This window comes from Rhinoderma darwinii, chromosome 8 (assembly GCF_050947455.1).
Source record: "Rhinoderma darwinii isolate aRhiDar2 chromosome 8, aRhiDar2.hap1, whole genome shotgun sequence".
Taxonomy (NCBI): Eukaryota; Metazoa; Chordata; class Amphibia; order Anura; family Rhinodermatidae; genus Rhinoderma; species Rhinoderma darwinii.
In genome coordinates, this window is record NC_134694.1 from 28329289 (window position 1) to 28356986 (window position 27698).

The window sequence follows — 27698 nt, forward strand, 5'->3', positions numbered from 1 at the left end:
GTTGCGGCCTCTTCGATAGGTAAAACCTGGTTTACTTGGTAAAATCGATTTTAGAACTTGATCGCTCTGTAAGATACCTCAATGTTTTATTTTTATTTTTATTAATATTTTGTGCCCACTCTTGTAGTCCGTGATAAAGTTGTGCTATTTGTTGTCATAGTATTCTTATTTTCTTGTCGTTTATGAAGCAGAGTCTTTTGTGTTGTGACCAGTGAGGTACGGTAAGCGGATTCTACTATCTATCTGGGGTCGTTTTTTCTTTAAATCTTTTCTTTAAAATGTTTGCTTGCTGTCGGAAAATAGTTTTGGAACTGCAATATTTTTTGATGCGTTTAAATTGGTTGTTAGGAATATTAATGAGCCAATGTTTGTACTGTTCGCTAGAAAAAAATCGATGTAACTGTTCACGTCTACATTTTTAAAATGTTTTTTTTTTTAGTTATTGAGTTTTGGTTAATGATGATTGTTATATCTAAAAAATCTATAGCACTGTTCGACAAATTTATTGTAAAAAATCGGCCCCAATTATTATTATTATAAAAGGCAACACAATTTTTTGCTTCTTCTTCTTCTTTTCCATCACAGAGGATGAACAGATCATCTATGTATCTCTTATAATATAGGATGTTCCTTTTGTATGTAGTCTTCATGTGGATGTAAATATTTTCAAAGTACCCCATAAAGAGATTGGTAAAACTTTGTGTAAATCGACTACCGATCGCTGTCCCCCATATCTGTTTATATAATTTTTTCGGAAAAGAAAAATATTGTGCGTTAATATAACATATATTGATTGAATGATAAAATCTATTTGAGGGGGTTCCATGTTACCCGTGTTTGATAGTGTGTTGTACAGCTTCTATGCCCTTTTAGTGGGGAATGTTGGAGTAGAGGGAGAACACATCTATTGTTAATAATTTACATCCCCTCGGGATGAGTAGGGGTTCTAATTCCCTAAGCAACTGAGTGGAGTAACTGAGGTAGGATGGTAGTGTTAATACATACGGTTGCAGGTGGAGGTCTACAAAATTAGATAACTTGGAGATAAGGGAATTGATTCCAGATATGATTGGGCGACCTGGTGGATTATGAATGTATTTATGGATTTTTGGAAGGTGGTAAAAAAATGGTAATTGGGGTTCTCTGATAAATATGAAGTCTCTCTCTCTCTCTCTCTCTCTCTCTTATTTAATAAGCCTTTGTCATAGGCCCTTTTAATTATCCCACTAAGTTCTATTTTGAATGATGGGCTCGGGCCTTTAGGGATAATTTCATAATAGTTTGTATCTGACAGAATATGATTGGTCTCCGCTATGTATGCCGATTAGTCCTGTATAACTATACCTCCTCCCTTATCTGTGGCCCTTACTAGTATTTCTCTGTTATACTTTTGATTTTTTAGTGCACCTCTCACTATTCTTGTCAAATAGTCAGTAAGGGCCTGTTCACATCAGCATTGGCTTTCCGTTCCAGGGTTCTGTCGGAGGTTTCCGTCGGGTGAACCCCGCAACGGAAAGTCAAACTGAAACCACAGCTTCCGTTTCCGTCACCATTGATATTAATGGTGACGGAAACATTGCTAATGGTTTCCGTTCGTCACCATTCCGGAAGGTTTCCGTTTAGGTGCATATAGACAAAAGTATTGGAACACCTACACATTACACCTACAGGAGCTATTATGACATCCCATTCTAAATTCATAGAATTAAATATGGAGTCCCCCCCCCCCCCCTTTGCAGCTAAAACAGCTTCCACTCTACATGAAGGGTTTTCTACAAGATTTTGGGGTGTCTGTGGGAATTTTTGCCCATTCATCCAGAAGAGCATTTGTGAGGTCAGACTGATGTTGGACAAGAGGGCCTGGTTCAAAATTCCAAAGGTGTTTGATGTGGGGAGGGCTCTGTGCGGGCCTGTCAAGTTCTTCCACACCAAACTCACACAGCCATGAACCTTGCTTTATGCACTCGGGCACAGCCATGCTGGAACAGAAAAGGGCCTTCTCCTAACTGTTCCCACAAAGCTGGAAGCATATAATTGTCTAAAATGTCTTGGTATGCTGAATCATTGAGATTTCCCTTCACTGGAACTAAGGGGCCTAAGCCAACCCCTGAAAAACAATCCCATAGCGTTATCCTTCCTCCACCTGCTCGGCCATGGAAACCAACGATTTTGTGTGGTTGGTAATGTCAGAAGAGTTTGGAGCTCTGCAGTTACTAAGTCAGCAGTGCATCTGCAACTTTTTTGCACGCTGCACTCGGCGACCCCACTCTGTAACTTTACATGGTCTGCCATTTTTTTCTCTAAGCCCTCTTTGGAAAACATGGCTATAAGTGGAAATGTTGTTGCGTATATTAATATGTGGTCCGGGCATAACCATTTTTCATACTGGAATAGTGTACTTTTTTTTTATATTGAGTTTTTACATGATACAAACTCCATAATCTGAGTCTGCTTTGATCGTCTTTCTGAGATTTTTTTTTTTTTTTTTATACAAGTGTGAGTTCTTACAGAGTATACTTAATGGTCAGAAACTGGATCGCTATTGTAGCAAGTTCAAGGTTATTTTGAATGACAGATTCAAAAGTTTAGGATTGGTTACTCTTTAACCACGTGAAATTAATGATGTTCCCTGATTTATGAATGGGAACACGGAGTAGCGCTCTGATGGGCCCGTGTGTCATGTGATTAGTATTAAAAAAAAAAATTTTTTTTATATATATATACCATATTCTCTCTGAATGCCAGAAAAAACTGTATGGTTTATGCAGATACAAAAGCTTAATATTATTTCTATTTTTATCTTTGTTTGTGTACGTGCTATTTGGAATGGTATTTATTTTATGTTCAAAATATTGTTTTTTCGTTATTTAGGACATTTTTTTAATATTTTTATAACTTTGAATATGTATAGGAGTTTGTGATTATTATTCTATATGAGGTTTTTGTATTTTAAACATAAGGTATATTGTGATCTCTTGTGGTGGAATTTTCAAATGTTTATAAGGTACCTGTAATGCTTGACCAGTTTGCCCCGGAAGAAGCCGACACAGCAAATCCCAGGGTCGGGCAGAGACTTGGCGTGCCACATTTTTATTGATACATGCTGTTTTTAATCTACTTTTGTGAGTATCATTAAAGCCTTTAAAAAATTGCAGTGGGATGGCGGTACTATTCTATTGTTAGCTCTCTTAATCAGGTCTACCTGAGGATTGAGAATGTTAAAACTACAAAGCCCAGCCGACTTACATATGACAAGACTGCACATCGCTCGTTTACCTAGGAAATGGGGGAGGGCAGTTACTGTCTAGAAGGGCAGGACAGCGTAGCAAGTGAGTTGGGACTGAGAAATTAACATGGGGTGGAATAGAGGAATGGGTTAGAATAGGAATAAGAAGAAAAGTGGTACATATAAACATATAAAGTGCATGTACAATGCCAGAAGCCCCAATGACAAGGAATTGAGGAATTAGAGTTGATAATACTGGAGGAGAATTGTGACATAGTGGGGATAAGTGAGACATGGCTGGATGATAGATATGACTGGGCTGGTAATTTGCAGGGTTACAGTCTGTTTAGAAATGATCGCACTAATAAAAAAGGGGGAGGGATGTGCTTATACGTAAAATCCTACCTAAAACCCATCCTGCGTGATGATATCTATGACGGAAATAATCATGTGGAGTCCTTATGGATGGAAATAAGGGGAGGGAGAAAGAATAATAAAATACTGATAGGGGTTTGGGGTTTGGTATAAGTCTCCAAGTATAATGGAAGAAGCAGAAAATGAACTAATAAAGCAAATAGATGAGGCAACAAATCATAATGATTCCTTGAACTACCCTGATATAAACTGGGTGGCAGAAACCTGCAGGTCCAACAAAGGAAAAAGGTTTTTGACAATAATTAAGGACAATAACCTTCACAACTGGTGCGGAACCCAACAAGAGGGGGGTGGGGCTTTTATACATAATTTTAACCAATAAGCAGGATATCAAAAGTACAGGTTGGGGATCACCTAGGTAATAGTGACCACAACATAATAAGTTTTCATGCATCCTTTAATAAGATGTTTGGTAGAGTACCTACAAAAACAATAAAACTTCAGAAAGGCCAATTTTCAAGGATGATCTTAAGAGCATAAACTGGGACAATGTCCTCAAAAATAAAAATACTCAAACTAAATGGAACATTTTTAAAAGCCTCTTAAATAGGTCCTGTAAAAAAAATATATACTTTATGGGAATAAACAAGCTAGAAACAGGATGAAACCGATGTAGATAAATAAAACAGTAAGGGGGGCAATGAATGATAAAAATAAAGCGTTGACACTACTAGAGCAAGATAGTAGTGACGAAACATTAAATAATTATAAAGAAAAAAATAAATTGTGCAAAAGACGAATAAAGGCAGCAAAGATTGAAACCAAAAATATTTTTCAAATACATAAATAATAAGAAACGCAAGACTAAAAGAGTCGGCCTGCTCAAAAATTATCTGGGTATAATGGTGGAGGAGGAGGAGGAGGAAAAGTCCAATCTACTAAAAGCCTTTTCTACTGTATTTACACATGAAAATCCAATGTCAGACGATATGATCCGGATGGTATACACCCCCGTGTTCTGCAGGAATTAAGTACTGTCATAGACAGACCCTTATTTCTGATGTTTAAAAGGGAAGGTGTCACGAAAAATTTTTTTTTATATGTTTTTGCATTTAGTATGTTATTAAAAGAAATTTTATTTATTTGTGTTTTTGTGTTGTACTTTTTTATTTTTTCTAACTTTTACTTCTCTATAGGGGCTAACATTTTTTTTTTCATCTCTGTATGTGTCGATTAACGACACATACAGAGATGGAAAACGGCACATACATCCCCATAGTGAATGCGAACGGGAGCCGTTCCATTCACTATAGCGTACTCCATCTGTGTGGGAACGGCGCATGCGCCGCTCCCACACAGTCCAAAAGGAAGGTCTTCAGCCGAGCGACATCCGGCGCCATTTTCATGTGGACCGGAAGCCGCGGCCGGACAGATGACTACTTCTGGTCGCGGCTTCTATCCATATATTGAGAAGCAAGGACTAGGAGCGGAGGGAGCGGATGGAGCGGAGGGAGCGGAGGCAGCGGCGGCGGCAGGAGCAGGTAATTATGTTTGTGTATGTTCGTGTATACTTTATATAATCCTCCTACACTGTGCATCCGCTCAAAAAATGGCGGCACACAGTGTAGGAGGTTTGAACATTCAACCCCCTCCTTTCTCCTGGCACTAGCCAGAATAAAGAAGAGGGGATTGTTTGAGCCCACTAGAGCGTGTATTCTCCAAATTTGCAGCATAAAGCAATGAGGTTGCTTTACCACATGCCGATGCTGCAATTTTGGGAATTGCTCCCTCTAGTGACCAGCACATGGAAATGTTATAAATTAGAATCTAATTTATAATATTTCCTGACTTGTGAAAAAATTAAAAAAATTAGAACAATGTGTAATTATTTATATACTAACAGTTTAACTAAAAAAAATATACATATTTTTCTAGCGACACATTCCCTTTAAGGATTCTATCATGACTGGGTTTGTTCCACAGGACTGGCGCATACCAAATGTGGTGCCGATATTTAAAAAGGGGTCAAAAAGTGAGCCCAGAAACTATAGGCCTGTAAGTTTACCCTCCATTGTGGGTAAAATACTTGAGGGTTTTCTTAGAGATGCTATTCTCGAGTATCACAATGCAAATAAACTGTTAACGAAGCATCAGAATGGGATTATGAGGGATCGTCCTGTCAGACTAATCTGATCAGCTCCTAAGAGGAGGTAAGTTCTAGACTGGACCAGGGTAAGGCTGGGGTTGTGGTGTATCTAGACTTTTCAAAGGCGTTTTAAACAGAGGGTGGTTATTAATGGTACATCCTCAGAGTCGGTCACAGTTACCAGTGGGGTTCCACAGGGGTCAGTATTAGGCCCTCTTCTTTTTAATATGTTTATAAATGACCTTGTAGAGGGTTTACAGAGTATAATTTCAGTATTTGCACATGATAATAAGCTCTGTAATGTAATCAACAGAGAGGAGGATAATGTAATACTACAGAGGGATTTGGGGAAGCTGGAGATTTGGACAGAGAAATGACAAATTAAGTTTAATGTGGATATATGTAAGATTATGCACTTGGACTGAGGAAACAAATTTTACAATTATGCATTAAATGGTAAAACACTGGGTGAATCTGCCACTGAAAAAGATTTGGGGATATTGGTGGACAGTACATTTACCATTAGCAACCAGTGCCAGGCAGCTGCTGCCAAGGCAAATAAAATCATAGGATGCATCAAAAGAGGCATAGATGCTTATGATCAAGAATATAGTTTTGCCTCTATACAAATCACTAGTCAGACCACACCTGGAATATTGTGTATAATTTTGGGCACGTGTGTATAAGAAGGACATGGCGGAATTAGAACGGGTACAAAGATGGGCGACCAAGGTAATTAAGGGAATGGGTGGACTGCAGTACAAAGAAAGGTTAGCAAACTTGGGTCTATTCAGTTTAGAAAAAAGATGGCTTGGGGCGATCTAATTACAATGTACAAATACATAATTGGACAGTATAGAGATTTTTCTAATGATCTTTTTAAACTTTGGCTTGTAACAAGGACAAGGGGGCATCCTCTACATCTAGAGGAAAAAAGGTTTCACCATCACAGACGGGTATACTTTACTGTGAGAGCAGTGAGACTATGGAACTCTCTGCCACAGGATGTTGTGGTGGTTGATTCTTTGAAGAACAGGTTCAAGAAGGGTCTTGATGCCTTTCTTGAAAAAATATAATATAACAGGCTATGAGTACTAGATTCTGGAGATGGGACATTGATCCAGGGATTTATTCTGTTCTAGACTGGACCTGGGTAAGGCTGTGGATGTGGTGAATCTAGACTTTTCAAAGGCGTTTGATACTGTGCCACATAAAAGGTTGGTATATAAAATGAAAATGTTGGGACTGGGGGAAAATATGTGTAATTGGTAATTGCATCCTGCTAAGAACTGGAGTTTTAACTTGCCATTGTATCAATAAGTATAGCCCTTTTCAATGATATGTTATACATTTGATATCCTTTTCAGTGATTTGACATTGGTTACATGACTAACTGTCAGATATTCTGTGGTCTCTATTTATGAGTGAAATGAGGCGACTAGGGGTACTGGTAAATATCTTCCTCCATAATAATGAACAGTTTTCTTCTAATCCACAAAACAGTGAATAATTAAAAAAACAAAACAATACTATCAATATGTAATGGACATATACATATCAGCTGGAAGCGCCTATCAAATTAAAGATACACATAATATAATGTACACTAATATCCAGAAATAAAAGCGTGAAGACCTGATAAGCCCTGATAAAAAACCCTGACATGAATTGTCCCATCAGAATAACCCCTGTCCATATGTCTTATCATGGATTTCGTTCATGGAGAATTTCTGAAAAAAGCAACTTTGCTCTGGAAGACCTGTCTCATCAACTATATTATAAGTGTAAGTTCAGGCAGCTTCCACTGGTGGTTCCAGTACTCAACTCATTCCCGGGGGAGCTACATTAAGAAAGGGGGTTGTTATGATTGGACAACCACTTTAAAGGGATTCTATACAATAAGATGACCATAGTGGTATGCTTAGGCGAGTGCTATTGCACTTTCTGAATGGCACCCGGAATTCCCATTCAAAGCATGCGCCATAAGCCAATTGGCCAAGAGGCACCTTGTGGTCATAGCCACATCACTTGTGTGTGTTGTAGGGAGTCCCAGCTTTGGCCAATCAGGTCGGGGAGGGTGGCCCCATCCGACAGCTCTTTGCCCCCGCGATGCTTTTGTGGGGTGCCGATGGTTGTCACAGTTTTTTGGTCAACTTAGCTCTTAAAAAAATGTATTAAAGAGTGATCAAAAACTTGACTGGACCAAAAAATGTTACCAATAAAAACTACAGCACGTCCCGCAAAAAATACGCCTCCATACCGCTCAATTGACGAAAAAATAAAAAAGGTAATGGCTCTCAGAATACATTTTGTTAACAAATAGTTTTAAAAAGCATATATAAATTTGGTATCACCGTAATCGTATTGAGCCGCAGAATTAAGTTAAGTTGTTGTTTTTACCGCGCAGTGAAACCCATAAAAAAAAAAAACCCAAAAGACAATGGATGAATCAGTTTTTACCAATTCTACCCCACAAATATTATTTTTTTCCGTTCCTCAGCACATTATATGGTAGGTTAAATATTTCCAATAGAAACTAGAACTCCTACCGCAAAGAAATAAGCCCTCATACCACTTAATTGACGGAAAAATAAAAAAATTATGGCTCTTGGAAGGCGGGAAGTGAAAAGCGAAAACGAAAAAGCAAAAAATGGCTTTGTCCTGAAAGGGTTAATAAGCATACGACATGCACAGTAGCGCCCACTGAAGCATATTATTATACCCACATTTGTATGCCTCTTATTAAAGAAGGAAGGCTGATTACATATTCCCTTTAAGCAAAATCCATGGTGTTATAGGACGAGTCTGAAATCGAAATTAAGCAACATGTGAATGAATGACATTTGTCTCATGTTCTAGTGTAAGAGTACAAATCATTAGTGTCAAAATGTAAATCACATGGAATCACAACGCTGACAAGATATTTATGTTTCTTTATGGAAACTATGCTATCCATATGTGAGGTACAGCACATAAATAACCTCACAAAATCCTGCCTTTGTCTTACTCAGCACCATGAAATGTATTACAAATTAATTTCATACAGATCCTGTCTTGTATATCCATTCAAACACCTCATTGTTCTCCTGCACCGGAATTATTTACATATGACACAAACAACCATCATTTCCATAGTGTTGCCTCTGGCACAATGAAACGTAACATTTTCTCTGATTGCTCTAAAACGTCTTTTGTAATTACATTCTGATATGCTGCCAACTTTACAGCCATGTATTTTACATAAAATGTGATGTCAGGGCAGGATGCGTATCCATTTCATTTTACTCTACTTTTCTAGATTTGTTATTTTACATTGTTACCTTTTTTCACCCAGTACGTAAGTAATCGTAGGGTCCAAAACCAAAAATTTGTTATAAAATAACCCTCTACTGTTTTGTGCCGCACATTTATAAAAGCAAATACACATATACTCACACACACACAGACACCTATATAGACGTAAGTGAAATATTTACACATATAGACACATGCATACATATAAACATACATGGATACATATATAAACAATAATACATGTACATAGACAGGTTGACATGCATACTCATATTTCTACACATACAGAATACTCACATACACAAACATGCCGACACAGTAACAGTATAACAGATTGTACTTGCAAACTTATATTCAAACTTTTAAACTTTATTTGTTATTTTTGTTAGGGTTTTCCTAATATGCTCATATATTATTCTACATTACTAAGAGCTGTTTTAAGGAGAGTACCTTATTCCAAGTATTGAATGTTATGGTATATACCTAGGATATGCCATAACATGCTTATCATTAACATCTGGTCCAGCGAGGTTCCTTTGTCTTTTCTCCCACATAGCACCACTCTCGGCCACCCACTGTACAGTGAATTGCATTACAGCCCCATTCAAGTGAATGAGTCTGTATTGCAGTTGCCCACACAGCGGAAGGCTGGGAGCATCGATGTGCAGGAGAACACTGAGGAACCTCAGCGCTTAGCTAGCACGGTGCCTCCTTACTTCTGGGGATCTTTGAGGCGGCCCAAGCATTCAGACCCTTACGATCAGTAAGTGATGGCCTAAGTTCGTGATAACATTCCTTCAAGAGGGTAAAGAAACATGCTGTCACATGTTTTACTACTGAAACGGCGTCCTCAGAGGTCCATGCTCACGTCTATGGTGCATGCGGCTTCTCCAGCGTCTCCTTTTATTCTTTCCTACACCAAATCATCATGACTTCCTCCTCTTTTCCAACTCTTATTGAATTAACATTCATGTCTGCTATACTATACATTTCAATTGAATAGTTCAGATCAGAGGGCAAGGCTATTAAAAATTCAATCATCAGTTAAATATTCCTACTCTGTCCCTCACATCAATTAGCATTCCTCTTTTGAACCTAGCCAGAGTTCTTTTTATCAACACTATACTGTATATTACTATTATATAAAACCTGGTTTGGAATGGTGCTGCCAACAACATAACATATAAATACAGATATATTTAACATGTAAATAAATTTAAGATATAAATAAAGACACAATTAATTAATGTACAGTATTAAAATATTTAGAAAAACAGTGATACAAGGATTGGACTACAGGATGTAGTCTATAAATTTACCAATTTAAGATAACCTCGAAGTAAAGCTCAACGAAACTCGCTGATGGGCAAATTTCCTATTACAGAACTGTATTTGCCACCAAGAAGACAATGTTGCCTGATAAATGAATCCATAACTTAGCATGTCAACCTTCCTTTTATGCAGCAGAGGAAATTTACTAAACGCTCCTCAACTCTACTCAGAGGGTTTACCTGCAGTCCTTTGTAAAACCACAGATAAGATTAAACATCATGATCTCATCTTGATGTACCAAATGACAAACTCAGCTCTCTGCATACACATATTTTCTTTGCTTTTTTGCAGTAAATTGCTTTCCCTTTAGGGGATTTCCCGTGAGAGACATTTATGACATATCCACACGATATGTCATAAATGTCAGATAGATGCGGGTCCAACCTCTGGGACCATCACCTCTCTCTAGAACGGGGTCCCCTAAACCCTGTTCTGCCGCTCTGCATTGTTGCAGAAGAAGATGAATTCCGACAATGAATTAGGAAACAGCCTGTTTGCGTAAGTCCGATAGAACCGAATAGTAGTTACGGAAACAGCATAGCTTGCATGCTACGCTGCTTCCGTAACTGCCATTCACTACTATGGGAGTTATGGAAACAGCCTAGCTCAGCGAGTTAAGCTGTTTCTGTAACTCCCGACCATATAGTCAGGAAGTGGCAGGGGAGGCAGAGGGAGCAGAAAAAGGTAGAACTGGATTTAGGTGGCACCCTTCTAGAGATAGGTGCGGGTCCCAGAGGTGGGACCCGCATCTAGCTGACGTTTAGGACATATCCTGTAGATATGTCATAAATGTCTCTGATATGAAAAACGCTTTTAAACAATGTAAAATCTGTAATCGCACACCTACCATGTTTCATTTATTATACTGGTATCTTCTTATAGGACCTTTGGGCCGATTAGACACCAATCTCTGGGTGAGACTTCTACCTCTGCTACGCCCCTGCCTGTTGTAAGAAGTTGTATGAAATTTCTCATAGTATTATCTAGGAATCATAAACAACTACAATGGAAAATCCTTGCATTTAAGTTATTAGACAAATAGCCCGTCAGGGTTGCCGTCCCGATAGCAGTCAAAGTGGAATCTCCACTTTTTTTTTTCCATACGTATATCTTATTGTTTTCTACTGCACATGGTATCAATTAAGTTACATATTTTTTGCATTGAGAAAATAGAATCCAATAATGATAGATTAGGAGCTCCAGGATTAAGACGGGAACTCAAGATTCTTAAGCAGTAACTAGCATTCTCTCTAATACTCATAATAAAAATAAAAAAATACTACACTATATCCTCATAGGAGCTGAGCCACAAATTCCCTTCTCGCTGTGTGGGTGTCTGTCGCTGCCAGGTTATGATGTATGCCTTCTATTGAACGTTTGCAGCATGTTTCCCATCTTGGACTCACACACTGAGGTCAGTCCTGTGGTCTGAGAAACATTCCTGAACCATGAACGTGCTTACTCTTCACAATTACTGATTGTAATGCGATATGAGTCTTGGGATTAGGACTCATATTTTGTCTTTTCCTTTACAACTTCTTGACTTTAAAGTGAGGTGGTTGATCCAACATTATTGATGGCTGAGGACTGAAGATCATTTCTTGCTTGTAGTACAAGATTCGAAACCAGATTTCTGCAGATGTGTTATAAGAGTAATAAACATTAAGTCCGAACGCTATTGTAAATTTTGGGAGCAATGTCCTGTAATGAAATTAAAAAAGGAATAACTATTAGCTCAAATGAAACAATACTTTTAGCCAGTCATCTGTGCTGGGATATATGCCATTAAAGTGGTTATGAAGCCGTTTACAAAAATTAGTAATCAAAAGATTATTACGAAATAATTTATGACTAAATTTATTACTAAACAATTACCTTGAATGGTCACGAACTGGTTAACAAACTTTGCATAAATCAATAGTACAAGCAAATATAAGAAACTTTGTAATATATCTTACTAGAGAAAAAAGTTTCTTTCTCCACGTATCAAACTTTGTTCATCCTCCCCTCTAAGGCCTCATTCACACGACAGTGAAGAAATGGCCATTACAAATGTATTAACTGTCAGCTCTTCATGGTCATTTTGCATTAGTGTGCCTCCAAATTTACATCCAATTCCAGTCCGTCTGTCCGTTTTTAATGGCCGTTTGCCATCCGTTTTTCATGGCCATTAAAAAAAACAAAAAAAAAAATGGATAGATTTAATTTGCCAGGGTTTTTTGTCCCAACCCCCTGAGAAACACCACAGTGCCCATGTAAATAGTGCCGCAATGTCCCTGTAGATAACGCACTGTAGATAATGCCCGCATAGGGCCAGTGCCCACATAGTACCACAGTGCACACTGTAGATAGTGCCACAGTGCCCACATATAAATCAACAGTGTCATAGTGCCCATATATTTCAGTACCAGTGCCACATAGTACCACAGTGCCAACATAGTACCATAGTGCCCAAATGTAACAATTTGCAGGTATGTGGACCCACTGGGCCACTCCGCCGTAATGGAGCAGCTGCTGATTAACAGAGTATGTGAAAGTGAGTAATGCTAAAGTACCTGGAAGGTCAGAAGTGGGTATATGCCAGACAGTCAGGGGGAAGCACGCCTGCGCAGGATAATGAAGTGTGGCTAGGACTCCGGCTTGAGTGCGATCCTTCACCTGTGGAGATTATCAAGGGAATAGATAATTTGGGAGAGAATTTTGCAGTTGGCGTCCATCCACTTAGGATACTCTCTCCTATCAGCCCTAGATGCTGGAGTTTCCCGGCTTCTGTGTACATTGTTGCACAAAATGACCCTTGCAGCTACAGTACAGACATAATCCTGTAGACTGTGCTGCCGCTTCTGGTCAGACAGTCTTAGTCTGTCTACCTGTATAGGCTCTTCAGGAGAAACAACCGGAGGAGGCACTAGGGGTCCATGGAACCACCAGTTTTTCTCCCGACGAGCTTCCTGGGCGCATTCTTGAATCCTCATTTTGATCCGTGTTCCCAGAAGAATTAGAGCATCCAAGGTGGATAGTAGGTCACAAGTCAACAGCTCATCATTTAACCCCTTCCCGCCACAGCCCTTTTTCAGATTTTCATTTTCGTTTTTTCCTCCCCACCTTCCAAAAGCCATAACGTCTTTATTTTTCGTCGATATAGTCCTATGTGGGCTTGATTTTTGCGGGATGAGTTGTAGTTTTTTGTAGCACCATTTATTTTGCCATATAATGTACTAGGAAACGGGAAAAAAATTATTTGTGGAGTAGAAAATGAAAAAAACAGCGATTCCTCCATGTTTTTTTGTGCAGCGTTTTTACGGAATTCACTGTGCAATTAAAACAACATTTTAACTCTATTCTGTGAGTCAATACGATTATGGCGATACCATATATATATAGGTTTTTCAATATTTTACTACTTTTACAAGTAAGAACCTAAGTGTAAAAAAGAAAATGTATTTTGTGTAGCCATAACTTTTTTATTTTTCCGTCGATTAAGCAGTATGAGGGCTTATTTTTTGCGGGATAAGCTGTAGTTTTTAATAATACCATTTTGTGGTACATGCCACTTTTGATCACTTTTATTTCATTTTTTGTGGGAGATTAGGTGACCAAAATATAGAGATTCTGGCGTTTACAATTTTTTTTTACGGCGTTCACCGTGCGGGTTAAATAATGATACAGTGTAATAGTTCACTTTTACGGAAGCGGTGATACCAATAAATACTAATGGATTGCAGTATATCGTGATTCTGACAGGCAAATATTAAGCTCTGCCAGACCTGGGGGCCTTAATTAGGCCCCAAGGCAGCCATAGCAACCATTGCCCCCCGCGGTTGCATTGCGGGGGGGGGGGGGCGCGATGAGCTGTTAGAGGGGGTATATCACGTATATCACGGACTGAACACGCTCGTGTGAATCCGGCCTTACTAGCAACTTGAAATAAATAAGGTGACCAGTATCACGAGGGTTGAAGAACTAGAACTGTTGCCCTGCCAAATAAGTCATAGATCCCAACCTACATCAACAAGGTTAAAGGGATAATGTGTCGCTAGAATATAAAAAAAAAAATTATTTTCAGTTAAACAATTAGTATTTAAGTGATTACACATTGTTTTAATTTTTTACATTTTTTCACAAGTCAGGAAATATTATAAATTAGATTCTAATTTATAACATTTCCATGTGCTGGGCACTAGAGGGAGCAGTTCCCAAAATTGCAGCATGGTCAATGTGGTAAAGCAACCTCATCGATTTATGCTGCAAATTAGGGGTGGACACACTCTCCTTTAGTGTCTTCACACAATCCCCCCTCCCTTCTTCTGGCTAGTGCCAGGAGAAGGAAGGGTTTGAATCTTCAAACTTTCTACACTGTGTGCCGCCATTTTCTGAGCGACTGCACAGTGTAGGAGGATTAGATACAGGGCTCAGCAGACAGTATATAATACACGAACATAATACACACATAATAACAATATAATAACAACATAATAACACACGAACATAATACACACATCACATACACGAACATAAATTACCTGCTGCCTCCACTGGTACACGCTCCTATTCCTTGCGCCTGAACATATGGCCGGAAGCCGCGGCCGGAAGTCGTCATCTGACTGTCCGGCAGTGGCTTCCGGTCCACATGAAAATGGCGCCGGATTTCGCTCTGCGAACGAGCTTCGTTTTGGTCTGTGTGTCATGCGTACGCTTCGGAGAATGGAACGGCTCCCGTTCACATTCTCTATGGGGTTGTATGTGTCATATTCCATCTCTGTATGTGTCCTTAATCGACAAATACAGAGATGAAAAAAAAATGGCAGCCCCCATAGAGAAGTAAAAGTAAGAACAATGTAAAAAGTAGAACATGAGAACACAAATAAATACAATTTATGTTAATATCATATTAAAAGCAATATGATAAAAAAAAAATAACAATTCATGACACTTTCCCTTTAAGATTTTATTTCCAACTTTGGTTGTAATCCAGCCTTACTGTGTTTTCCTACTCCTGAACATTGCTAATGACCCATGAAGCATGTAAACCACAGAAGGGTGAAGGTGAAGAAGTGTACTGATGTTTACCAGTCACAACAATAATTAAATGGGGCAGGCTGAAATACGCTGAACATCTTCTGTATATAATTATAAAGATACATCTTGTAGAATTAAGTATCTGCTTGGAAGGAGGTGCACATATATTCTCTTTTCTTGTGGCCTTTTAAAGTAAACCATAAAGCTAATATTGGTAATGGTATCTAAAGAAGCAATTATAAAATTTCTGAATAATAGAAACAAGCCATGTAGATAAAAACCTAAAAGTAAACACCTTTTTAGCCATGGCCTGGTCTTGCTAATATGTTCTGATCTGATAAATATGTATTCAGAACCTTGACAAATGTAAAGATTTTACAGTTTCGGCAAACAAATTTTCTAATGAAAAGTTATACAATTTTTCAGTATACTATCTGTATCAGTTCCTCACAGGTTTTAATTACTTGCAGTTTATCATTGGGAACCTTCAATTCAATAGGAACATTCATTGTTTACGCTCATAGGATAAAAATCTGTCCTTAGACATGTGATGGCTCAAAAAAATAGGTTTTTTTTAACCCATCCCCAACCTAATTACACTTTTATTTAGGGACCATGCTTTGTGATAGAGGCATTTTACATGGATGTGGCAGACTCATATAATGATGCGTCCATATCACAGAATATACATTTTATAAAAATCATAAAATCTATTACCTATCCCTTGTTTGTTTCTCACTTACTGATAACTAAACCAGCATACTAGAAGGCCCTCTAAATAGACCTTTGTTCTCAATATTTGTATCTGTATTTGATATCTTTATACGCGGGAGAGTGCATGGATAATTTTGTGTGAAACAAAAAATTTGTCTGTTACAACAATACATTTCAAAAAGTAAAAAAAAAAGGACATTTGCTATGTGTATAGAAATAAACGATGCCCAGAGGAAGAAGATGATTTAAAGGAATTCAAATAAGGGGGGGTCTATATGTGGGGATGTGGGCCACTATATACAGGGGGGTCTATATGTGGGCCACTATCTACAGGGTGATCTATATGTGGGGATGTGGGGCACTATCTACAGGGGGGTCTATATGTGGGGCACTATATACAGGGGGAGCTATATGTGAGACACTATACAGGGGTGGGCTGTATGTAGAGCACAATCTATGGGGGAGCTATTTTTTAAGGCACTTTCTATAGGGGTGGGCTATATGTGGGACACTATATATACAGGAGTGGGTTACCTGTGGGGCACTATCTACAGGGGGGTCTATATGTGGGGCAATATATACAGGGGGAGCTATATGTGAGACACTATACAGGGGTGGGCTGTATGTAGAGCACAATCTATGGGGGAGCTATTTTTTAGGGCACTTTCTATAGGGGTGGGCTATATGTGGGACACTATATATACAGGGGTGGGTTACCTGTGGGGCACTAGCTACAGGGTGGCTATATGTAGGGCACTGTTTACAAGGGTGGGCTGTATGTGGGACACTATATACAGGGGGAGCTATATGTGAGACACAGAGGTGGGCTATATGTGGAGCGCTAGCTATAAGGGAACTATATGTAGGGTGTCTTGCAGCTCTGGAGTCCACATGTGGGCACTATCTACAGGGGCTTATATGTTGGTCACTATCTACAGAGGCTTTATGGGAGTCACTATCTACAGGGGGCTATGGGGCACTATCTACAGGGGGCACAATGTGTGTGTGTGAGGCAGTGTTATAATCAGGGACACAGTGTATGGCGCTATTATAGTTAGAGGTGCAGTGTATGGCACTTTATTATATTTAGAGTTGTTTTTTTAGTGGAATTTTAACTTTGTTTATAGGTGCAGAAATGTTTTAAAAGTGAGAAGCTGAAGATATCTGAGAGAAAAACTGCAGAAATGGGTCATGGCTGGTAGAAATCCATCATAGATGTCTGGACCGGGGGAGAAGAAAATAACTCGAATCTGAGCCGTCACCGGTGAGTCACTTAATGTAAATGTTTATTCTGCCTCTAATCAGTACTGTAGTCACTGTATGAACTGCAGCGAGATGAAGGGTGGTTTGATTTTTTTTGTGAAACAGCATCTCCCAGCATATCCTTACTATTGTTCGGGCCATGCTGGGAACTGTAGTTTTACGCCGTACAAACATATACGTCAGGGGTTGCACTAAATTGAGCTGTATTTGTTCTGGTGATATATATATGTACTGATCTTGGTTCTGATGCTGTATGTAAGTACTGAGCTTGGTTCTGGTGCTGTATATACGTATGAGATTGGTTTTGGTGCTGTATATATGTACTGAGCTTGGTTCTGGGGATGTATATATGTAATGAGTTTGGTTCTGGGGATGTATTTATGTACTGAGGTTGGTTCTAGTGCTGTATTTATGTACTGAGCTTGGTTCTAGTGCTGTATTTATGTACTAAGCTTTGTTCTGGTGCTGTATATATATATGTACTAAGCTTTGTTGTGGATCTGTGATTATGTAGAATATATTTATAATAAAAAAATTGCAGGGCAGATTGAATTGTTCTCAATTCATTGTATATTTAATGAGAACCTGCCAGGTAGTTTTAAGCCCATGAACAGCCACCATGTGGTAATATGATCAATATTTCCAAACGTTCCCCTGTATGTTTTTTTCAGATGGAGAAAAATCCTTAAAATCCACTTTTAAAACAGTGCACACTGTATGATAATTACTAATTAGAGGGTCATGGGGCGGTGCCACTATCCTGTAGAGTCACATAGTCCTGCCTTCAAACCCACCTTTCCATGTTTGAGTGACATCTCTCTGGCTGATACAACTTTCTCGGATGCGCCAATGCCTTGTGGCACTATACACAAGGGAGGGGGCTGTGTGGCACTATACACAAAGGGGGCTGTGTGGCACTATACACAAAGGGGGCTGTGTGGCACTATACACAAGGGGGAGCTGTGTGGCACTATACACAAGGGGGAGCTGTGTGGCACTATACACAAGGGGGAGCTGTGTGGCACTATACACAAGGGGGAGCTGTGTGGCACTATACACATGGGAAACTGTATGGCGCTATTTACAAGGAGGAGGGAGTGTGGCGCAATCTACTGGGGGTCTGTGTGTGGCACTATCTACTAAAGGGAGGGCTGTGCTGCACTTTCTACTAAGGGGGGCTGTGTGGCACTATATACAAGGGGGAGGTGGGGGTGCTATCTACAAATGGGGTGTGACACTGTCTATAGGCGGGGCTATATAGCACTTTCTACAGGGGGTCTGTATTCTAAAGGGGGCACTATTTATAAGGGGGGCTGCTTATGGCACCCGGGGGGGGGGGGTGTCACCGGTCAAGAGTTTGCTATGGGGCCCAGTCTTTCCTAGTTACGCCCCTGCTCGCGTGATTCCCGCCCAAGAAGAAGAAAATAGCGTAGCACGCTGAGCTACGCTGTTTCCGCAAGTCCCATATAACTGAATGGTAGTTACGGAATTAGGGTAGCTCGCATGCTACGCTGTTTCCGAGACTGCAATTGACTAATATGGGACTTATGGAAACAGCGTAGCTCAGCGTAGCTCAGCATGCTACGCTTTTTTCTTCTTCATGGTCTTTCCTTTCCATTTGATTTCCTCACATGCTTCACCAGCAACAAAGAGAGGTAGAGTGTGGGTTCAGAGGACCCCGTTCTAGAGATAGGTGCGGGTCCCAGAGGTAGGACCCGCATCTATCTGACATTTATGACATATCCTGTGGATATGCCATAAATGTCCCTGATGGGAAAACCCCTTTAAGTATAATTAGCTTATATGGTTATGATAAAAATCTGGTCTTGTCCTATGATCTCAGGGAAGGCTTTCCTGGTCTCACTTGATCTGATTCCATCATTGAAACTAACTATATGGCTCATGTATTGCGCTGTAATTTCCACTATCTTAAATTCTACATATCGTATATTTATTATTTGTATTATACATCTTTTATGTTTGGGTTCCCCAACTTCCTCACTAATGGTTCCTCGCTTGCACAGTTTAGAGAAGTTTCACATCTTAACGTTGACTATAGCAGAAAAATTATAATATTTCCACATCTGTACTTAATACCAAGACCAAGACTCTGCATCTGGATCCTTCATGTAGCGGTTTATTACTTATATCACCTTTCCTTTGAAAGAGGTGTCACTTTGTCAATGTCATGACTAAGGGACCTTTGGGAATTCCATGACAGCTCATTATATGTTTAGCCATATGTGATTTATTGTGCCCATTCAGAATGTTATGCACATCTTTCATGAGGAGAGAAGGTGCAAATTAAAGGAGTCAGTGAAGTGGATCTACCACATTTAATCACCTCATAGGTGCCATATATCTATCGTCTTTACCATATATACTAAGAAGAAACAACATATTATAATCACAAACACAGAAACGCCATATTATAAATAGAAAGCGCTGACAAATACCAGAGTAAACCATGTTTACAGCAGTGGTGTTCAGCACACTGGATGTTGTTCCACACCAATGACAGGTTATACACATACTTGAAGTATTGTAAGAGTTCTGAACAAAATTAACCCTGCATATTATTTTGCGTTTGTCTCCCCGCATTCCGACAAAGATACAATTTTTTAATTTTTTTATTGACATAGCTTTAAAAGACCATGTTTTATGTGGGAAAAGTTGTGGACTACAACTAGGGGACTTAAACTTATAATTTATACTACATATTTAACTGTAATGTATTGAAAAATGTGTTTATTCCAATATATCACTGCCTGTGCATCTTTTAGGGCATATCTCAGATATGCCCTAAGGGTATGTTCACACGCTAGCTGGCTTTTACGGCTGAAATGACAGCCTGTTTTCAGAAGAAAACAGCTGCGTCGTTTCAGCTGTAAATGCTCCTCCTCGTAATATACGAGGCGTCTGTGACGCTCGTATATCTTGAGCTGCTCTTCATTGAGTTCAATGAAGAACGGCTCAAATTACGTTGCAAAGAAGTGCCCTGCACTTCTTTGCCGAGGCAGTCAATTTACGCGTCGTCGTTTGACAGCTGTCAAACGACGACGCGTAAATTACAGGTCGTCTGCACAATACGTCGGCAAACCCATTCAAATGAATGGGCAGATGTTTGCCGACGTATTGTAGCCCTATTTTCAGACGTAAAACGAGGCATAATACGCCTCGTTTACATCTGAAAATAGGTCGTGTGAACCCAGCCTAATAGGTATCACTGCCGGAAAGCTTTGAGAACCTTCCTTAGGCTCTGTGTTTGCACATTAAAACTGATTACGACGTTGGGGCTAACAGGAGTGAAACAAAGGGATCACCATCAATTTGTTAGGGTATATATATATATATATATATATATATATATATATCCGCCTATATATCTGCCTTTAGATTTCTTTCACACTGAGTTTTTTGGTGCTGATTTTGATGCGGAAACCATGTCGGATTCAGCACCAAAAAGTGACAGAAATCGCTCCGCTCCCCCCCCCCCCCCCCATTAATTTCGATGGGAAGCAGAGGCATTCTTTTCCCTGGGCAGATTTTACCCGCTCGTTGGAAAAAATAGCGGCATGTCCTTTCTTGCCGCGGTTTCCACCTCTGACCTCCAATAAAATCAATGGTAGGCAGAAAAAAACTGCAATGCTAGTTTCTGAGCGTTTTTCGCCTGCGGTGCTTTCATTATCTTTAATGGCCGCGGGTGAAAAACGCAGTGAAAAATGCAGCAATAAGCGCAGGTAGGTTAAAATCTGACTCAAATTTCCTGAAGGAATTCCGAGCAAGATTTTTTCTGCCTGCAAAAACCTCAGTGTGAGCAGAGCCATCTTCAACTGTAAATTCCGCTAGCATTTTTTTGACAAAAAAAGGTCAAAAACCGCGTTGAGACACACGACGCTGTTTTTTTCAGCTCCCAATTCATTTCAATGGAGGTTCAAGAGCAGAATGTGACCCAAGATAGAGCAGGATGTTTTTGTTTTTTTCAGTGAGCAGAAAAAATCTGTCATGAAAAAAAAAAATTCTTATTCCTCTGATTCTTATTAAAATCAATGGGAGGCAGATTTAAGGCTTTTTTTTTTACGCTGATTCCAACACGGAAATTGTGTCAAAATCAAAGCAAAATAAAAACCCCAGGGTGAACATACCTTAACTACTACTTGGATACTGATCGCAGCCATTACAGAGGGAGTGCGGCAGCCAATCACAGGCGTTCTCTTGCTGCTGATCATATGAGCATGACTGCTCAATCTTTCTGACGTAATGGTAAGTCAAGGGGCCTCTAGGCAAGACAAACCATGACGTAAAGTTCAGAGTTTTCACACCAGCCACTAAGCACTTACATTTGGCTAAGACTTCTTGCTTTCTATAGATCACTTTTCAGCTTGTGATGTGAGTCAACAGTCATCTCATTGTCATCAGAGGGCAAAATTATAATCAAACATATTACAGAACCTATATTATCAAGCCGGAGGTAAATGACAGAAAGCATGCCCACATTCACTTTTCCATCTAAGTAATTGTCATTTTTTTTGTCAATTGTCTACCTTAGTTTTTGGTGCTATAAAGCAAATGCAAAAGTGAAGAAAAAAGGAGGGGGCAGACGGTGGCGCTCCTATGAGGCAATGTCGTCTTATGTACCGTTTGTATAGTTTAAAAGTTGGTCTAAATTTTTTTAAATAAATATTTTATACATTTTATCAAAATCCTAGATACAAATTAATGTTGAACTAATTACAAGACCATATAGAAAAGTATCCGGCACACAAATGTGGTTAAATGGAGCGCCAAACGAAGCGGCAAGCCGCCATACTGACTGCAGCACGATATAATTTAAGAAACATACGCCAAGTGGGATCTAGTGCCTGACGAAGGTCGTTGAACCGAAACGTTGCACGCACATTGCCCATGGCATCGAATTTAATAAAATCGAAAAATTGAACCACATTTGTGTGCCGGATACTTTTCTATATACAATTGGGTTGGGACCCTATTCGTGCACCTCTTTCAATCTTGTGCGCTCTGAACCAATACAGACTAATTACAAGACCAGTTCCAATTATATACAAAACAAACACATGGAACATATTTTGACTTCTAGAAATATGGATCTAGGTTAAATTCCTCTTTTTTTAACTATGTCAGTGAGTGACAATTACAATACCATAGCAATGAGCAAAAAATATAGGGAATATCAAAGGAATCACTTGACCTAACAAGACAAAGTCTGAATTTGATCTTTACAGGCTTAGCACTAGAGATGAGCGAACCGGGACAACCGAACCCGGTTTCGGTCCGAACATCGTGAAAAGTTCGGTTCGCAGCGAATCCGAACTTCACCGGGTTCGGCCGAACCCGTTTTGACCGACCCGGCTACATTTTGGCGCCTGACATCAGGCTACTCCATAATGCCTTGCAAACGGCTCTCCCAGCCAATCCGGAGGCAGCATAGGGGCGGGCTCAAGCCTGTAATAAAAGTCTATGCACGGAGCTCAGCGGCCATTTTAGAGACAGGAGCTGTAGGGCTAGCATCTCTGTGCAGTTAGGGAAAGCTTTAGGGATCTAAAAGCCAGGAATCCAGCAATCGAAGGGTCTCATCCACTCCAGCGGGAGTCTACTCTCAACATTCAAATTGCAATACAAATTCTCCATTTGCCATTTGCCATTCTTCATTGCCATTTGCCAAGCCAGTGTGTGAATAAGCTTTTATAAGGGGCTCATCCCCGTTGCATGGGTTAACATCCAACTTGCAATACAGGCAGCCTTTGTAGTACTAAAACTGCCAGCATTCCCTGAGTGCACAGTGGCTGATAGAAATTCTCATTCATTTCCATTTGCCAAGCCGGTGTGTGAATAAGCTTTTATAAGGGGCTCATCCCCGTTGCATGGGTTAATATCCAACTTGCAATACAGGCAGCCTTTGTAGTACTACAACGCCCAGCATTCCCTGAGTGCACAGTAGCTGATAGAAATTCTCATTCATTGCCATTTGCCAAGCCGGTGTGCGAATAAGCTTTTAGAAGGGGCTCATCCCCGTTGCATGGGTTAACATCCAACTTGCAATACAGGCAGCCTTTGTAGTACTACAACGCCCAGCATTCCCTGAGTGCACAGTGGCTGATAGAAATTCTCATTCATTGCCATTTGCCAAGCCAGTGTGTGAATAAGCTTTTAGAAGGGGCTCATCCCCGTTGCATGGGTTAACATCCAACTTGCAATACAGGCAGCCTTTGTAGTACTACAACGCCCAGCATTCCCTGAGTGCACAGTGGCTGATAGAAATTCTCATTCATTGCCATTTGCCAAGCCAGTGTGTGAATAAGCTTTTAGAAGGGGCTCATCCCCGTTGCATGGGTTAACATCCAACTTGCAATACAGGCAGCCTTTGTAGTACTACAACTACCAGCATTCCCTGAGTGCACAGTGGCTGATAGAAATTCTCATTCATTGCCATTTGCCAAGCCAGTGTGTGAATAAGCTTTTAGAAGGGGCTCATCCCCGTTGCATGAGTTAACATCCAACTTGCAATACAGGCAGCCTTTGTAGTACTACAACGCCCAGCATTCCCCGACTGACTGGCACCTTATGAGTCACTGATTTTCCGCCAGTCCGAATAACAATTTAAAAGGGCCTCATTTCTGTCTAAGGGTTTAATTCAACGTGCTAATTAAGTACAGCCGGTGCCTTTGGTGCAATTATACAAGTCACAGCATACACTGACTGCCACCTATTCACAGTCACTCATTTTCAGCCAGTCCAAATAATATTTTATAAGGGCCTCATTTTTCTAGTAGGGGAAGGGGTTTTCATTCAACTTGCTGCACTCCAGCAGTGAAATGTCAGGTAAAAAAAAGGTTGTGAAAGGACGGGGTAGAGGAAAAAACACCCATGCCATGTCCTCTTCCAGTCCAAATGTTGGATCTGTTGGTGCCAGACCCAGTACCAGCATTTGTGGCAGAAGACATGTGCCCAGTTCTACTAGTAGCAGCAGTCATGTGCCTGCTGGTAGTAGTAGCAGCTGTATCAGCAAGCCAGACTTGTCCATCTCCTCCGGTGGGCAGGTTATTTTAGACAATACGGCCATTGTGGACTGGTTGGCTGGCTCGCGGTCATCTCAGCAGGAAGACTCTGACGATCTGGCTTCAAGCCAGGTTTCGTCGTTGGATTCCAGATCCTCTACAGTTCCTTGGCACAGTGACAGTAGTAATATGGGTATTTCTAGCGTTCCATTCCATCATCTATGTCTTCACTCGTCCTTCCTAGCGGGAAGCCATCTTTCCTGAGAGCCCTAAGAGACATCTCCTCGGGTGCGAAGGAAGATACTACTGAACAACATAGTGATGATGATTTGTTTTCTGCGAGTCAGCCAACGGAGTGTGTTGCGGCGGTGGAGGTGGAAGCGGTGTCCGAGACGCATAGCTGTGGTAGTGGGGGTGTTGGTGGTAGCCGTGGTGGCAGATGCAGTAATGAGGGGGGCATGGAGCCCGCCATGGTGTCACATCACATTCACAACACAGTGACAGAAGTGGCGGGGATGATGAGGAGGGATATGATGATGATGTTGTTTTAGACAGGACGTGGGAACCAGGTGACGAGGTGATGACGGTGTCAGAGGAGGAGGGTAGTAGTGGCGGCACTGGCAGTGATAAACAGCCAAGCCGAGGTAGGGGCAGAAGTAAATCTGCAAAACGTTGCAGCGGTAGGGTCAGCTCAGGAGCCGGTGATGGCGACACTATTGCTACTGGTGTAGGCTCCCGAAAAAAGCCTGCCAGACAAGGGGCAAGCTCGGGTGGTGGTGGTGGTGGTGGTGGTGGTGGACGTGGTACTACCTCTTTACGGTACTCTGCCGTGTGGCAATTTTTCTGTACCTTCCCGGGGGACCAAAACATGGCACAGTGCCGTATCTGCAAGCAGAAAATAAGGCGTGGGCAGGGCAGCAATGTAGGAACTACCGCTCTACGTAAACACATGGAGCGGCATCACAAGGCCATGTGGGCCAATCGACATGCCACACCATCATGTACGTCTAATGAAGACCCCTCTGCCACTGCTGCTGCTGCTGCTGCTCCAAGTCCCTGTCATCTAAGTAGTAGCCAGGCCTTATCCACCATCTCGTTGTCATCATCATCACTGTCATCTAGTGCTCCTCCTACGTCCCGTCAGTTATCCATTACGGAATCGTTGTCCAATAAGCAACAATATATACCCAGTCATCCACTTGTCGTGCGGCTTAATTCACACCTGGCTAAGTTGTTGGTGGTGCAGTCGCTGCCGTACCACCTAGTCGACTCCGCCGGCTTCAAGCAATTGATGGCGTGCGCTCAGCCTAGGTGGCGAATACCTAGCCGCCATTACTTCTCCAAAACAGTTGTCCCTGCCTTGCACAAGCACGTGGAGGAAAAGGTGGGCCAGTCCTTGCAATTATCCGTGTGCAGCAGGGTACATGCCACCGTCGACACGTGGAGCAGCAACTATGGGCAGGGACAGTACATGTCTTTCACGGCCCACTGGGTCAATATTTTGCAGTCCGATGCACCACCAGGCATTACCACCTCCACGCTTGTATCTTTCTGGTTCAACTCCGGACACCAGGCGCCTACCATCCTCCTCCTCCTATTCCTCCTCCTTGCCCTCCTCAATGGAGGTCTTCCCGTCCCCGACAGGAAACAGCGTATCTTCCACTCCTCCTCCCTACTCTTTTCATAGGTGCAAGCTGAAGCGCAACAACGCTGTCTTACACCTGCTGAGCCTGGGCGAGAAAAGCCACACAGGGCAGGAGCTGCTGCTGTGCATCAAGGAGGAAATCGCACGCTGGCTGTCTCCTCTGAAACTCACACTGGGCAATGTTGTCTCTGATAACGGGAAGAACGTTGTGGCTGCACTGCGTCTAGATCACCTGACACACGCTCCTTGCATGGCACATGTGATCAATCTGGTCATAACACGCTTCTTAAAGTCATATGTTGGTTTAAAGGGTGTGCTGGCCATGTCCAGGAGGGTTTGCATTCGCTTTAGACATTCGTATGCATTTAAGCACGCCCTCCTGGACTTGCAGCATCAAAACAATCTCCCAGAACACAGCCTGATTTGCGACGTTCCAACACGCTGGAATTCCACCCTGCACATGTTGGACCGTCTGTACGAACAGCGGAAAGCCGTGAATGATTTCCTGATGAAGCAGGCGGGCAGCGTTTGGAGCCAGTGTAATTAAGAGCTCAGGCACTGGCAGCTGGTTAGAGACGCATGTCGCGTTTTGAGGCCCTTTGAAGAGGCCACGCGATTTGTGAGCCGCTGATATTCATTCTGGAGCAAACGCTCACAGCGATGATTCAGCAAAGGATGGAGGAAGGATCACATCTGGCTATGGATGTTGAGGAGGAGGAGGAGGAGGAGGAGGAGGATGAGGAAACAGGACCTGAAGAGGAGCTGGATTTGGAGATGGAATCACAGGAAGGGATAGGGGACGAGTCAGCCGCACAACATGACAGTGATGATGATGACGAGTCTGACGACGACCTTGATGATGGACAACCATGGCAGTATGGGGCGGAGATGGAACCAACCGGGCCCTGTGAAACGCTGGCCAGGATGGCGAGCTGTATGCTTCGTTACTTGCGCGCTGACTGTCGTATTGTTAGCATGAAGCAAAGAGATGAGTACTGGATAGCCACACTTTTAGACCTTCGGTATAAAGCCAGAATGGGGGAGTTTTTTGCGCCTTCCGAGAGGGAGGCAAAATTGGCTTATTATCGAGAGAAGCTATGCAGCCAGCTTGTCACGGCTTTCAAACGGCAAACACCTGCTGCAAGCATGTCTGACCGGGGGGCCACTCTCCGCTCCCCACTGTCTCATCGTTCCACCGCCTCTGGCAGAGCTACCTCTGCAATAGGCGGCAGCAGCGGCAGCAGCAGCAGCAGCCAATTCAGTTTGGAAAATATGATGACAACATTTTTACATCCAATACCCCGACCTGACACACATTGTAGTCACCAAAGGGATGTTCACCATCACCAGCACCTAAACAACCAGGTTCACTCGTACCTGGACTGTGCCCTTTCTCCGTCAGAAATCCTGATCCCAGACCCCATGGACTTCTGGGTCAGCAGATTGGATCATTGGCAAGAACTGGCCCAGTTTGCCATTGGAGTACTGTCTTGTCCACCCTCCAGTGTAGCGTCAGAGAGGGTATTCAGCGCGGCAGGGGGCTTCGTCACCCCTAAGCGAACAAGATTGTCCGCCAACAGCTTGGAAAATCTCACGTTTCTGAAAATGAATCAAGCGTGGATCGGTGAGGATTTTAAAACCCCTGTGCCTGATGCCTCTGATTAGGTC